This window comes from Procambarus clarkii, chromosome 16 (assembly GCF_040958095.1).
Source record: "Procambarus clarkii isolate CNS0578487 chromosome 16, FALCON_Pclarkii_2.0, whole genome shotgun sequence".
Taxonomy (NCBI): domain Eukaryota; kingdom Metazoa; phylum Arthropoda; class Malacostraca; order Decapoda; family Cambaridae; genus Procambarus; species Procambarus clarkii.
The window spans coordinates 43,040,494-43,056,392 of NC_091165.1; positions in this window are offsets into that span (position 1 = coordinate 43,040,494).

Genomic DNA, 15,899 nt, shown 5'->3' on the forward strand with positions numbered 1-15,899 from the left:
CTATACTATATATATATATATATATATATATATATATATATATATATATATATATATATATATATATATATATATAAATTGTTGCAAGTCGAGCAACAAATATTTTACATTGAACAACAAATGAGATTGGAAAAGCAGTATTGCCACCTCTGCTATACAGAAAAAAATAGACCCCAGACACACCCTATGGGTAGTAATGGACCCCCATACCGACACTATGAGGGGTAGTGGACACCATAATAACACTATGGGCGGTAGTGGACACTATACAAACACTATGGGCGGTAGTTGACGTCATAGCGACCCTGTGGGCGGTAGTGGACCCCCTGCCGACCCTGTGGGCGCCAGTGGACCCCATACCAACCCTGTGGGCGGCAGTGGACCCTTACCGACCCTGTCGACGCCCTACCGACCCTGTGGGCGGTAGTGGACCCCATACCGACCCTGTGGGTGGCAGTGGACCCCATACCGACCCTGTGGGTGGTAGTGAACCCCCTACCGACCCTGTGGGCGGCAGTTGACCCCCTACAAACCCTGTGGGCGGTAGTGGACCCTTTACCGACCCTGTGGGCGGCAGTGGACTCTATATACTAATCCTGTGGGCGATACTGGACCCTATACTCATCCTGTGGGCGGCAATGGACGCCATACACATCCAGTGGGTGTTATTGGACCCCATACTTATTCTGTGGGTGGTTGGAGCCCCATACCCATCCTGTGGGTGATAGTGGACGGCATACTCATCCTGTGGGTGGTATTGGACACCATACCCATCCTGTGGGTGGTTGTGAGCCCCATACCCATCCTGTCGGTGGTAGTGGACGCCATACACATCCAGTGGATGGTATTGGACCCCATTCCCTTCCTGTGGGTGGAAGTGATCCCCAAGTTTGCAGTAGTTTACCCCATAAACATTCCAACATAACATCGTTTTCTGTTAGCGTTCCTACAAAACATTCTTTAAAGATTTTTAAAGCGCAAACTATGGTATATAATATTGATTGGTGAAGCACTGTTATTCTATGTAATAATTTATAGTGCTTATTATAATTTACTAAGAACAACTAATATTTCTCAAAACAAAACTACGAGCCTTCAATAGGAAGTAGCTGATCTGTAATATTCTAAGAGCATGGACAATAGTAGGTAAATTTCACAACCCATGTGGGACCTGAAAACTACAATTTTCATTATAATTGAACCAATCACGACTATTCTGCTATCTACGTTGATGGACGGGTACTGTGACACGTAAATTGGTACGTGAGGAAGAGTTTGGGCCTTGGTAAAAAAAGTAACTGGAAATATATCACATATGTACTAAATCATATTCAACATATTGACTTTAAGCATTAAGTCATATATGTGCTGTCTTGTGTGAGAACGGGTTGCCCCACGGCCCGGTCCTCGACCAGGCCTCCACCCCCAGGAAGCAGCCCGTGACAGCTGACTAACTCCCAGGTACCTATTTACTGCTAGGTAACAGGGACATAGGGTGAAAGAAACTCTGCCCATTGTTTCTCGCCGGCGCCTGGGATCGAACCCAGGATCACAAGTCCAGCATGCTGTCCGCTCGGCCGACCGGCTAGATCATAGTATTTGGCGTCTCACAGTGTGTAGTTAGCAGAGTGCAACATAGCATAGTCATATCACTAGCGATAGTGCGAAGAAACCAAAGTGGAGCTAGTGGCATCACCGGTGCATATACAGTGTGGAGAACTGCGTGGAGCAACCTGTCCTGACGGCCAGCATGGGACGACCCGCCATGGAACTGCCTGATTGTGTTAGTTGGGTGGTGACTGTTATCAGTGGTACGGTAAATTAGTGAACTGTAACACAACGATATAGTTACTGACTCTTTGACAGACTCTCTGACTCTCTGACAGAGCTTTGGGTAGATAGAGAAGAACCGCCATCATCAATCTACTAGAACTTAGTGAATCACCAAGTGGGAGCGACGACGGATCACCATCGTCATCCATACATCGTTATTACTCATCTAGTTGTGTGAGCCTGAGGCTGTTTGGTAGGTACCCCTCTCTGGTCAATTAATCAGGTGTACAGTGAGGTAAAATATTATCAAATTCTTGTTCAAGATATCATATATATTTAAAATCTCAAAGTGGCTCATTTTAGGTAGAAGTTAACACTTATGGGAACTCGTGACACATGCATGCTCACACGTAAATGTGCGTATGCATGCACACACATGCTTAAACACAAATGCACACACACACACACACAAACGTTTAATCAGGGAAGAAAGGATTAACACCATTTACCAAAGGGGATAAAACCTCACTATACTTCACCCCCTCTCTTACCCCCATCTGACCAGATCTGACCTGGTCGCCATCTCTGCCTCCCCCCACACCCCCTAGTCCCCCACATCCCCCTTACACACACTGCTCTCTCTCTCTCTCTCTCTCTCTCTCTCTCTCTCTCTCTCTCTCTCTCTCTCTCTCTCTCTCTCTCTCTCTCTCTCTCTCTCTCTCTCTCTCTCTCTCTCTCTCTCTCTCTCTCTCTCTCTCTCTCTCTCTCTATCTCTCTCTCTCTCTATCTCTCTCTCTCTCTCTCTCTCTCTCTCTCTCTCTCTCTCTCTCTCTCTCTCTCTCTCTCTCTCTCTCTCTCTCTCTCTCTCTCTCTCTCTCTCTATTTCTCTCACTATCTCTCTCTCTCTTTATCTCTCCCCCTCTCTCTTTCACTCTCTCTCTCTCTCTCTCTCTCTCTCTCTCTCTCTCTCTCTCTCTCTCTCTCTCTCTCTCTCTCTCTCTCTCTCTCTCTCTCTCTCTCTCTCTCTCTCTCTCTCTCTCTCTCTCTCTCTCTCTCTCTATCTCTCTCTCTCTCTATCTCTCTCTCTCTCTCCCCTCCACCCCGCTCTGCTCTTCTGACAAATCCTATCATGGCATAGCTAGGAACAGGGTCAAGCATGACAGCCAGAGGTAACAGGGGAACATGGAAAAGTCCAGGTGACGAAATGAAGGCAATGTTCACCCAGTTTCTGGAGGATATCAAGAGTGAGATGCAGGAAATGAAGCAGGAAATGAAGAATGAAATAAGCAACCTAAAAAGAGAGCTGACAGCAGCAAAGAAGGAGATTAGAGCCCTCAAAGAGAAGAGTATCGATGTGGAGATTCAGATGACTACCCAGGGAGAAGGGGGTAATAATATTTTGGAAGAGAATGCCACAATAAAAGCAACATTTGCAGAAATGCTAAAAAAAAAAAAACTCTGAAGTAATGTCTGCAGTGAGGGAGGTAGCCATGAAAGCAGCCACCTCACAGGAAGTGGCACGCTCCACTAGCCAGCTGCTGTAAAAGAAAATATCAGTGGTAGCTGTGGGTATTAAAGAGCAGGAAGGCTCTAATAGGAAAGAGTGGAATGATAAGGAAAAAGCAGCAGTGAATGAAATACTAAAGGTACTAGATATGGAGCATAGCATTGAGAAGGTTTTCAGGCTAGGCTGGTACAAAAAAGACCGAGACCGTGTGTTAAAAATAATGTTTGCAAGCGAGAACACAAAGGAGATGATTCTAACAAAGAAAAGCCACCTGCAACATGTGGGAGAATTCAAAAAAGTATTCCTCCAGAGGGACATGATGAGGGAAAATTGCGAAAGGCAATTTTTGAAAGGAAAAGAAAGGCAAAAAGGGATATTGTGGCAGAAGAAAGGAAGAAGCGTAGGGCGAGAGGGGAAAACCAGGAAATCACAGCTCCCAACACATCACCCCCAGAGGCGAGGGGGAACCCACAACCAGCTACCCAGTAACACCAGCGGGGAGGGCAACCCCACCACCCTCCTCTGCATAGTAAACCCCCCTACCCCAAACCCTCCCTGCCCCCACTGAAATACCCAGCCAAATCTCCCTCCCCCCACACATAATCCCCACTCTTCTACCCCCTCCCCTCCTCCCGCCGAGTCCCCCCCTCCCCCCCTTTTTTCCTGTCCTCCCTCCCCTTTCACCTATACCCTCCCTGTCCCTCCCGCTTCTCTTGACCCCCCACCCTTCATCCCAGTATCCTCTGCAACCCTGGTATCCACCTCACAAATCCTCACACCCATGGAACAGCTTCCCCCAACAGTAGAACACTCACCAAGGAGGAGATTTGAGAAGGGACAGAAGAAAGTGATCCTCAAGGCAATGTACACTAACATAGATGGAATTACAAATAAAGCAAATGAACTTGGAGAATAGGTACTAGAGGAAAACCCAGACATAATAGCTCTCACAGAAACAAAGCTAACGAAAACCATAACAAATGCAGTGTTCCCACAGGACTATTATGTTATGAGGAAAGAGAGAGAAGGAAGAGGTGGTGGGGGTGTAGCCCTGCTGCAAGAAAAGGCTGGGATTTTTAGGAGATGGTTGTTCAGGGATGTGAAGGTTTCAGTGACTACATAACAGGTACAATAACAACTGGAGGGCAAAAAATTATAGTCGTAGTTATATATAATCCACCACTAAATGACAGAAGACCCAGACAGGAATATGATAGAAACAACATGGCCACAATTAACATAATAGAGAGAGTAGCGTCTGTTGCTAGCAGGAATGGATCTGGACTACTAATAATGGGAAACTTTAACCATGGGAAGATAGATTGGGAGAACGGAGACCCGCATGGAGGACCAGAAACATGGAGAGCTAAGCTGCTGGACGTGGCGACACGAAACTTTCTAAGCCAGCTCATCAAGGAACCAACAAGAGTAAGAGGAGAAGATGAACCAGCAATGCTTGATTTGATATTTACCCTAAATGAGTGGGATATAAGGGAAGTCAAATTGGAAGCACCCTTGGGAATGAGTGATCACAGTGTATTGAACTTTGAGTACCTAGTAGATCTAGGAATTATCTCCCCCCAAAAAGATCTAGAAAACATAAGGCTGGCATTCCGAAAGGAAAATTATGAGGAGATGAGAAGCTTCCTAAGGGAAATACCTTGAGACACAGACCTCGGAGCTAAGTCTTTACAAGATATGATGGACTATGTCACCCAAAAGTGTCAGGAGGCAGAAAGCAGGTACATTCCGGCCCAAAAGAAAAAATCCGAGAAGCAAAAGAAGAATCCATCGTATAACAGGGCATTTATGGAAGCAAAGAAACTGAACAAAAGGGCGTGGAGGAACTTCCGGAATAACAGAACACCAGAAAGCAGAGAGAGATACCAGAGAACCAGGAATGAGTATGTCAGGGTGCGATGAGAAGCAGAGAAAAGTTATGAAAATGATATAGCAAACAAAGCCAAGACCGAACCAAAGCTACTCCACAGTCACATCAGAAGGAAACCAACAGTGAAAGAACAGGTCGTGAAACTTAGAACAGGCGAGGACAGGTATACAGAAAATGACAAAGATGTGTGTGAAGAACTCAACAAGAGGCTCCAGGAGGTCTTCACAACAGAACAAGGTAAGGTCACTGTGCTAGGAGCAAGGGAAGTAAACCAGGCGGCCTTGGAAGAGTTCGAAATTAGGAGAGAGGAGGTCAAGAGACACCTACTGGATCTGGATGTTAGAAACGCTGTTGGTCCAGAAGGGATCCCGCCATGGGTACTGAAAGAGTGTGCAGAGGTACTTTGTTTGCCACTCTCCAGTGTATTGTAGGTCACTGGAGACAGGAGACCTACCAGAAATATGGAAGATGGCGAATGTGGTCCCAGTATACAAAAAGGGCGACAGGCAAGAGGCACTGAACTACAGGCCAGTGTAGTTCACTTGTATACCATGCAAGGTGATGGAGAAGATCGTGAGAAAAAACCTGGTATCACATCTGGAGAGAAGGGACTTCGTGACAAATCGCCAACATGGGTTCAGGGAGGGTAAATCATGCCTGACTGGCTTAATAGAATTCTATGACCAGGTGACAAAGATTAAGCAAGAAAGAGAGGGCTGGGCGGAGTGCATTTTCTTGCATAGTCGGAAAGCCTTTGACACAGTACCGCATAAGAGGCTGGCACATAAGCTGGAGAGACAGGCAGGTGTAGCTGGTAAGGTGCTCCAGTGGATAAGGGAGTACCTAAGCAATAGGAACCAGAGAGTTACGGTGAGAGGTGAGACCTCCGATTGGCATGAAGTCACCAGTGGAGTCCCATAGGGCTTTGTACTCGGTCCTATCTTGTTTCTGATATATGTAAATGATCTCCCGGAGGATATAGATTCATTTCTCTCAATGTTTGCGGACGATGCCAAAATTATGAGAAGGATTAAGACAGACGAGGACTACTTGAGGCTTCAAGAAGACCTAGAAGAGCTGAAGGAATGGTCGAACAAATGGTTGTTAGAGTTTAACCAAACCAAATGTAATGTAATGAAGATAGGTGTAGGGTGCAGGAGGCCAGATACAAGGTATCATCTGAGAGAGGAAATTCTTCAGGAGTCAGAGAAAGAAAAAGACTTGGGGGTTGATATCACGCCAGACCTGTCTCCTGCAGCCCATATCAAGATGATAACATCAGCGGCATATGCCAGGCTGGCCAACATACGAACGGCATTCAGAAACTTGTGTAAAGAATCATTCAGAACTTTGTATACCACATATGTCAGGCCAATCCTGGAATATGCAGCGCCAGCATGGAGTCCATATCTAGTCAAGGATAAGACTAAACTGGAAAAGGTTCAAAGGTTTGCCACCAGACTAGTACCCTAGCTGAGAGGTATGAGCTACGAGGAGAGACTACGGGAATTAAACCTCTCTTCGCTGGAAGACAGAAGAGTTAGGGGGGACATGATCACCACAATCAAGATTCTGAAGGGAATTGATAGGGTAGATAAAGACATGCTATTTAACACAAGGGGAACACGCACAAGGGGACACAGGTGGAAACTGAGTGCCCAAATGAGCCACAGAGATATTAGAAAGAACTTTTTTAGTGTCAGAGTGGTTGACAAATGGAATGCATTAGGGGGTGATGTGGTGGAGGCTGACTCCATACACAGTTTCAAGTGTAGATATGATAGAGCCCGATTGGCTCAGGAATCTGTACACCTGTTGATTGACGGTTGAGAGGCGGGACCAAAGAGCCAGAGCTCAACCCCCTCAAACACAACTAGGTGAGTACACAAAGTGTGTGGGTGTGTGTGTGAATATGAGTGAGAATGACAGTGGTATATACGTGAGATTATACCTCCCTCAAAGACTCTAGGTTGCCCATTGTTGGGCGCCACAATGTGAGGGTACCGTGTACTGCGGCGTGGATTCGAATGTTTGCTTTGACTATTGTTGCCCCTGCAACAATCTGCAATTGCATGCAACAACACCAACACCAGTGAAGCCCCAGACTGTATGGGGTCACTTTGCATTCGTTTGCCAGGCGACAAACAAATGAATATACCCCGGAATTGTGAGCAAGACACCCAGTAGGTGTCAGCAAGACACCCCAGAGGTGTGAGCAAGACACCCCACAGGTGTGAGCAAGACACCCCACAGGTGTGAGCAAGACACCCCACAGGTGTGAGCAAGACACCCCACAGGTGTGAGCAAGACACCCAACATGTGTGAGTACGACACCCCACAGGTGTGAGCAAGACACCCCACAGGTGTGAGCTAGACACCCCACAGGTGTGAGCAAGACACCCCGGAGGTGTGAGCAAGACACCCCACAGGTGTGAGCAAGACACCCAACATGTGTGAGTACGACACCCCACAGGTGTGAGCAGGACACCCCACAGGTGTGAGCTAGACACCCCACAGGTGTGAGCAAGACACCCCGGAGGTGAATTGGCAGATTTATGATTCAGTCTGCGAGCTCTTGAGTAACAGGTGAACATCTGGTTGAGCAGGTGTCCAACTGATGCAGTACAGGTGTCTGTGTCTAGGGGAGTTGGTAATAATCTCCACCCATGGGCTGCATCAGAGGGGTGTGGCCCTTATACGTAGACCGTGTGAGAGCAGCTGAGCAACAGGTGTATTGGAAGTAGAACAGGTGTGCCAGGTGGTGCACCAGATGTGTGGGTGCCACGCCTGTGGGGTCGCAGCATGTGTTTGCGTCAGAGGGTGGTTGTAAGTATGTGTGACCAAGAACCAACCCAACATTGTAGTGGTAAGACACTCGCCTGGCGTTCCGCGAACGCTTTGTCATGGGGTTCGTATCCTGGCCGGGGAGGATTTACTGGGCGCAAATCCTTAACTGTAGCCTCTGTTTAACTCAACAGTAAATTGGGAACTTGGTTGTAACAACGATTCTTCGCGGCAGGGGATCGTATTCCAGGGACCTGCCCGAAACGCTACGCGTACTAGTGGCTGTACAAGAATGTAACAACTCTTGTATATATCTAAAAAAAAAAAAAAAAAAAAAAAAAAAAAATGGGATGGGTCGTGGGAGTGATAATGATGAAGATAAACATGCAAAGAAGGATGTGTGTATGTAACGGGGTGAATGGGTAATGATGCAATCTCAGAATTTTTGTTGTTTTTTTTGTAGAAAAAATTAAACCTATTTTTGTTTAATAAATTAAAAATGACAGAAGGATTGTTAAACATCATGTGTCTTGTGGCCGTTCCATGTTCTATATTGGTTGAACGCTAATTTGAAAGGAATCACCATAGTATCAAAATAATTCGTTCATAATTTTTTTCTTCAGTGAAAGAGGAGAGTGGAAAGAGATGTATATTAGAGAAAGTGAGGTGTAAGATGTCTATATACATACATACATACATACATACATACATACATACATACATACATACATACATACATACATACATACATACATACATACATACATACATACATACATACATACACACACACACACACACATACATACATACATACATACATACATACATACATACATACATACATACATATATACATACATACTAACATACATGCTTAACTATTCAGCTCAACTCACGTGCGCAGTAATAGTGGGTGCTGTTGATGCTGACTCCTTGGTAATGTGTAGAATCTCTCCCCTCTCACCAAACAAGACGCAGCTCAGTGTGGTGAGACATGTTGCAACAATTTCCAGTTAACGACTGTACATCGTCTCTCTCCTCAACCTTAAGAAAACCACAACATATTGTATGATCTTTGTATACGACTTCGCACACGCAAGGTCTCATGTTGAAGGTAAGCCCTTCAGTGACAAGTCATGGGGATCTAGATTCACGAAGCTCCATGTATTTCTTCGTAAGTAGGTTTGCTACGAAGGTTCCTAAGTATGCCCTAAGAAGATGCTTAGGTGCAATTCACGTAGGTCCACTTAGGAAGATATTTGTTGGTTCACCTGCGTGCCGATAGAGGTCACTACTGTGTTTCGTTTGGCCAATCAGAGAGCAGCAACATTCTTCATATTGAAGATTTAGGCTGGCTTATCGGAGCTCTACTGCCTCCTATTTAAGTCGAATTTTCTTATAAAATTAGTATATTTCGAAGTAAAACTATGTTTTTTCAACTTCTACAGCCAGCAACGACATTGTAGTAAACAAATATGTTACATTTGTTGTTTACGTACGTAATTCTAAGAGATACTGTGTAGCTGTCCTTGTTGCTCGGAAGATGCGCTGACAATTATTGTATATATTTACTGAATTTACCCAAGGGCCACTAACTATCTAGTGGCCTCGAAGAAGACAGAAAGCCGGCGGCTTGTTAAAGGGCCAGCTAATTGCCTTAATTATATTTTTTTGCTGGAATTTGGCATTTACGGCTTCAGCGGGTGACTTCATACCAAATGGTATGAGGTACTTTGAGCTCTGTAATTACTTCATACACTCAGGAATATTGGAAGATATTCTTTTGCTGCAACTAGATTTTGCCAGTGGAGGCTAATAGATCAACCTTAAGTATTTTGTTCTCTCCTGATTCCATGTATGACTGGCCATCCTGTGAGGTGAGGATGTTGGATGAGCTTGCAACTGGTTTTTGATTTACACTGTGTGCTTCTTCATACATAACAGGGAAGCAGCACATTGCTGTGTGTACCTAACATGTTAAAAAATACATTGTTTGAGAGGAGTCTTGCAGAAACTAGTAAGAGTAATTATAATATAATGTTTCCATGATTCAGTGCTTACCTCTTGTGAAAATCGTGAAGAGTTGTTTAGTCAGAGTTGATTTGTTTTTTGTATTGAGGCTGGTATTTTGTACCTTGTTTCCATGTATGTCTTACCATCTTGTGAGATGGGATATATAGATAAACTTATAGCTAGTTTTTAGCTACATAGCCTTCCCAGCTTGGTGCCGTCTTTTAACACTTACTTACTGATTAATAAATAAATAATAATAAATAAATTTTATTCAGGAAAGGTACAAACAGTTGATTTACAAACATAATGTTGGATTTATAGACAGAGCTAGTACATACAATACCTAAAGCCACTAATACTCATAGCACTTCGGGCAAGGTGTGGGGGAAAAAACTCTTTGACTAAAACTTAATAGTAATTGGGATTAGGTATAAATTGTGTTGAAAGAAGGAATACAAAAAAAGGGGGGTAACATAGCAGAAATCAGCAATTGTACACGCTGGTGAACAAACAGCATTGTTTAAAAAATAGCAAGACATGGGTTGACATTTAGGGTGTAAGGTAGGTTACATGGAGTTAAATAGGTAGTACTTGGTTTTACTCTTAAACTGGTTGAGAGAGGTACAGCCTTTGACACGATTCGGGAGGTCATTTCACATTCTGGGTCCCTTGATTTGTAGAGCACTTCTAGTTTGGTTACACACTGCCAAATTGTGTAACAGGAAGAGGTCTTGGACACAAATTTTTTCCATACTAAATGTAGAGGAATCAGCTAAGTATTCCTCAAATAAAATAAGTTGCCTCAGCTCATAAGGTAAATAAAATAAGCATTTCTCAAATAAGTAGCTGCCTCACCTCACTGCCTTACTGCTACATAGCCTTCCCGGCATGGTGCCTTCTTTTGATAATTACTTGTTCCACACCCAAGTTGTGTAACAGGAAGAGGTCTTGGACCCTCACTTCCCTCTTTCTTTTTTAATAGTCCATATAGTCATAATTATAGTTTTAAGTATTCAATGAATAAAGTTTTTGACGTTTTTACCCTTCTCCTTACCTAACATCATTTGTGCAGCATATTTTTATTTTATGTCTCACCCAGATTTAATTTCAAAATAAAACCGAACTAAATGAATTAGAAATGGGTATGTATAGCTAAGGTACACCCTTACTACTAGGTGAACAGGGGCATTTGGTGATAGTAAATAATCCCATCAGGCAGGGCTCATCACCTTCTTTCATATTTCATGTTCACCAGTGTTCATTTAATTAATAACTACGGGTATAATATCTTGATATTATAAAACTAATTCTTCTATCATGAAATGTATTTATCTATTTATTTATTTATATACAAGAAGGTACATTGGGTTTGTGAGAATACATAGCATAGTACAGTAATTGCTCTCTTGTAAAGCCACTAGTACGCGCAGCGTTTCGGGCAGGTCCTTAATCTAACAGATAATTTTAAGTAGGTAAATTCTATCAGAATTAATAAAATGATAACAAATACATTGCAAGAAAAAAAATGAGATGAGAGAGATTAGTAAGTATATTAAAGCACATTGGTATATTAAAGCTCTGATTGATTACATTGACAGCTTGATTGGTAATTTAAACAAGATTAATAGGCACCATACAGCAGATTGACAGTACATATAAGAAGACAGCAATGATCGCAATGATAAAGATGTTCAGATTGGGTACATAAAGATTGGGAGATTGGGTAGCAATAGATACAGTGCAGTTTTAAAGCAAAAGGTAAAAAACTATGAAGATGAAATTAGGTACTTTTTAGTATTGTTTTTGAATGATGCAAGAGTTGGACAGCTTTTCAATTCAATAGGGAGTGAGTTCCATAGACTGGGTCTCTTTATTTGCATAGAGTGTTTACACAAATTAAGTTTGACTCTGGGGATATCAAAGAGATATTTATTTCTGGTGTGGTGATAATGGGTCCTATTGCATCTGTCCAGGGAGAGTTTCAGAGCAGGATTTGCATTTAAGAACAGGGTTTTGTAAATGTAGTTGACACAAGAGAATTTGTGGAGTGAGATTATGTTTAGCATATTTAGGGAGTTAAACAAGGGGGGGGGGGGGCTGAGTGTTTTCTGAAAGCAGAATTTGTTATTATTCTGATCGCAGATTTTTGCTGGGTAATGTTGGACTTGAGGTGGTTTGCAGTGGTTGAACCCCATGCACAGATACCATAATTAAGATAGGGATAGGTTAAGGGGGCATATTACGGGTTTCGTAAAAATTGTTCAATTTGTTTATAAATGTATTTATGAAATGGTTATAGAAAGAGCTGCAACTGGTCCAAGTGTCAGCATCACACCCTAAACAGAAAAGGAGAAAAAAATACACAACGTATTATGCAACGAATTTTCAACATTTTCAAATAATTTCAGGGAACACATGTGTCAACTAAAATCATTTCTATAACACTCAGATATTAAACTAACACATAATAATAGATTGTATTGATCAGTTTTATCAAAGAAAGTGTTTAGTGCAATAATATAATTTTTCCAAGTTACCCTTCCAAAAATATGCAATATATGATGTTTATAAATTTTTAGAAAATCAACAAATAGACTTTGGACTAAAATGTCTCAATAGGTTTGTAGAAGCTCAAACTCTACATATAAGGTGTAATTTTCATGTACATTGATTAATAAATGAAAGCTGAGAAACGCCTTGAAGTTGTAAATTACTTTCCAGAGTAAAATAAAGATCCAAGTTCGGCCACCTGTAGCTGAGCTTGACTTCGACAGATTTCGTTCATAATTGGCACCCTTGCAGATAGGCATCCATTGAGCAAGGTGTGCAAGTTTCATGCAAATCCCTTGATAACAAACGAGAAAAAAAAATTGGCCAAAAAAAAAAGAAAAAAAAAATTACATATAAATATATTGCACATACATATTACAATTATTACAAGAGTTTGTGCTTCTACAGCACATAGTAGACATTTTAGTTGACACATGTGTTTCCTGAGATTATTTGAGAATGTTGAACATTCGTTGCATAATACGTTGTGTATTTTTTTTCTCCTTTTCTGTTTAGGGTGTGATGATGAAACTTGGACCAGTTGCAGCCCTTTCTATAACCATTTCATAAAAAAATTTATAAGCAAATTGAACAACTTTTAATTTAGTGTGATAAGCCCCCTTAATGCATAATATAGAGAGATGAAAGCAGAGTTAGGTACATAATATATGATTTTGGAGAGTATACCAACTGTTTTAGAGTCTTTCTTAGTTATGTGTTGTATGTGGGTACTGAAGTTGAGTCTCTTGTCTAGGAATAGGCCAAGAAACTTTCCATCATTTTTATTGCTAATGTTTACATTGTCTATCTGAAGTTGAATTGCATTTGTAGATTTGCTTGCAAATAAGATGTAGTAGGTATTTTCTATGTTAAGTGTTAGTTTGTTGGTTGACATCCATAAGTGGACTTTTTTTTAGTTTATTATTAACAACATTATTTAGTGTATGTGGGTTGGGGTTACAAGATACAAGACATATTTACTTTAAGTTTCAAGCAGAGAATGCATATATAACTAACACGAAGGACTCCTCTTCACGAGATTCGCCAACTAATAATCTTTTGTTATATCAAAATCTATCCCAGTGTTATGTAGTAGAGAAAAATTTAGTTATATCCAGGTTACGTACAGCTACGAGTGGTCGATACCACACTTAGATCCCGGGCCAAACTTACGAAGGTTTTTCGATTTAGTGTTGCTACCTGAATACCAACGTAGCCGCCACGAAGGCGCTAAGAAGGAAAACATTCGTAGCTAAGAAGAAAAACCTTCGTAAGTACCTTCGTGAACCTGGCCCATGGGCAATAATAATTTTTTGCTTAGTTTCTATTAGCTTTCTGTCTCTCCCCTAACCCCCACATGTCTGCACAGCTCTAGGCTTTTCTTTCAACTGAACAGGCAAAGACATGGTTGTTGGTGACCACATACCCCTGCTGCAGCACCAGTGTAACGGGGGGTGGGGGGAAATAACTATCTAGTCCATTATTCCACCCCCCAGTTAACTAACGAGGCCGGGGGAAACAGCTCTCTCTAGTCCGTTATCCCGCCCCCAGTTAGCTAACTATTCTAGAGCCCCTCCAGAGTTGCTAAGGCAACCTCTCTCGTTCAACACCTTGTAACCTCGGTATTTGACTACCTAGGTGCTAAGACTACAAGGCGCCGTCACTTGATCAGTTACCCGAAACTCTAGAGAGAACTCTAGAATACAGAAACATTGCCACAAACGTATAAGAGAAAACAAAAGGAAAGAAATGAATAGTGAAGTAATTAGTGAGGGTTTGGGGTGAGAGGTAGGGAGGTGGGAGGAGCGAGGAGGGTCATTAGTTGAAAGTGAGAGTTTAGAGAGGGGTGGAGGGAGAGGTGTAGATAGGTAGAAGTAGAAGAGTAGATAGTAGAAGTAGAAGAGTAGATAGTAGGAGACGAAATGCTGCCACCATCCATTCTAGATCATCACATACAAGACAAGGAATGGAACTTGTCTGTATCACAAAATTCTCAAAAGATGTTATCAAGAGGTCATTATTAATCTGTCCCATTTTTATCATGTATCAACTCCAAACATGTACTCATTCCAAACATAGGGGACACAGTTAAAGGCCATTTAAATAATAAATTCAATTATATTTCACATGATAACTATTATAATTTAAGCACTGTTCAAGATCTATATATGTAAAGTGAGTCATCCTCCAAGAATCTGAGAACACTACAACTGACTGCCGCTGATCATCACACAACACTTGTAAAACACGACCAAGTCACCTTAATGTTCAACTCACCAAGTGTGTGCCTATAGCTGGATAGAGGGGGGGGGTCTATAGTTGACAGAGACTGTCTCGCCCTGCCGGCCGACAGCCCCCCCCTGCTAGGGCCGTCTTCTCTGCTCTCCTGACTGCTGTTGTTCTCTTAATGCTTTTGAATCGATAGTTCTCCGAGTATTTATTGGGGAACCTAGTAGCTAACTCCGCCCACAAGTAGATAGCCTCCGGCTTTCTACCAAGCCACTCCTTAAACGTCGGCAAGTTTGAAGGCTACCAGGCTCCAATTATAAGATTAGTAGAAGTAAGGTGAAATTCGCATGATCTGACCTCAGGTCACTTGGGGTCATTAACGCTTTGAGGTGTGAGATCTCAGGCCGACAACCTGGCGCCTTTCCAAATCCCTGTCTGTGACTCATGTACTATATATATTTTATATAAACTAAACCAAACACTTTTACAGTGTTACATCTCCCCTTCTCCCCAAAATAAAGTTTTTGCAACACTGCTAAAGCAAGCTAGCTGTGTGCAACAACTTTATTAACGAGAAAAAAAAATACATCCTAGCTAAACAAATATACATCATCCTACTCTAAAAAATGAAATATGTAGACAGACGTCCATTGTCTCCGGCTGGGCGACGTCACTGCTTGGTCTTGTAGATAGTCCTGTACCACATTTCTTCAACACAACTGCCTCCGTCGCTTCTCCGTTGTTAACGCACAACAACACTTGGTCAACCAGAAAGCCGTTACTACTTGAACTGCGCACAGGACCGTGGAATTCGGTTGTCCCAGCTGATCTGTAATTGGCCCTACGTCAGTCACCATGAGAGACGTATATTAGGGTTCTTCACAGCTATGGGGACTACAAGGTTCGAGACCTTCATATAGTTGCCAACAGTAGAAATCCCATCCTACTCTTCTTCCTCCCTGTTGCTCCAGTACGCCTCCTTCAGAGAGCTACTTCTGACAGCCACATCAAGTCCGCATGACACAGGAAGAATCACTCAACAGAGCAACATGCTTGCAGGAGGGGCGGCCAGTTAAGGCAAACGATCCTGTCTTGCAGTTATGCTCCATGCAATGATGCTGACACCAGCAAGAGACACTAGGCATCGTG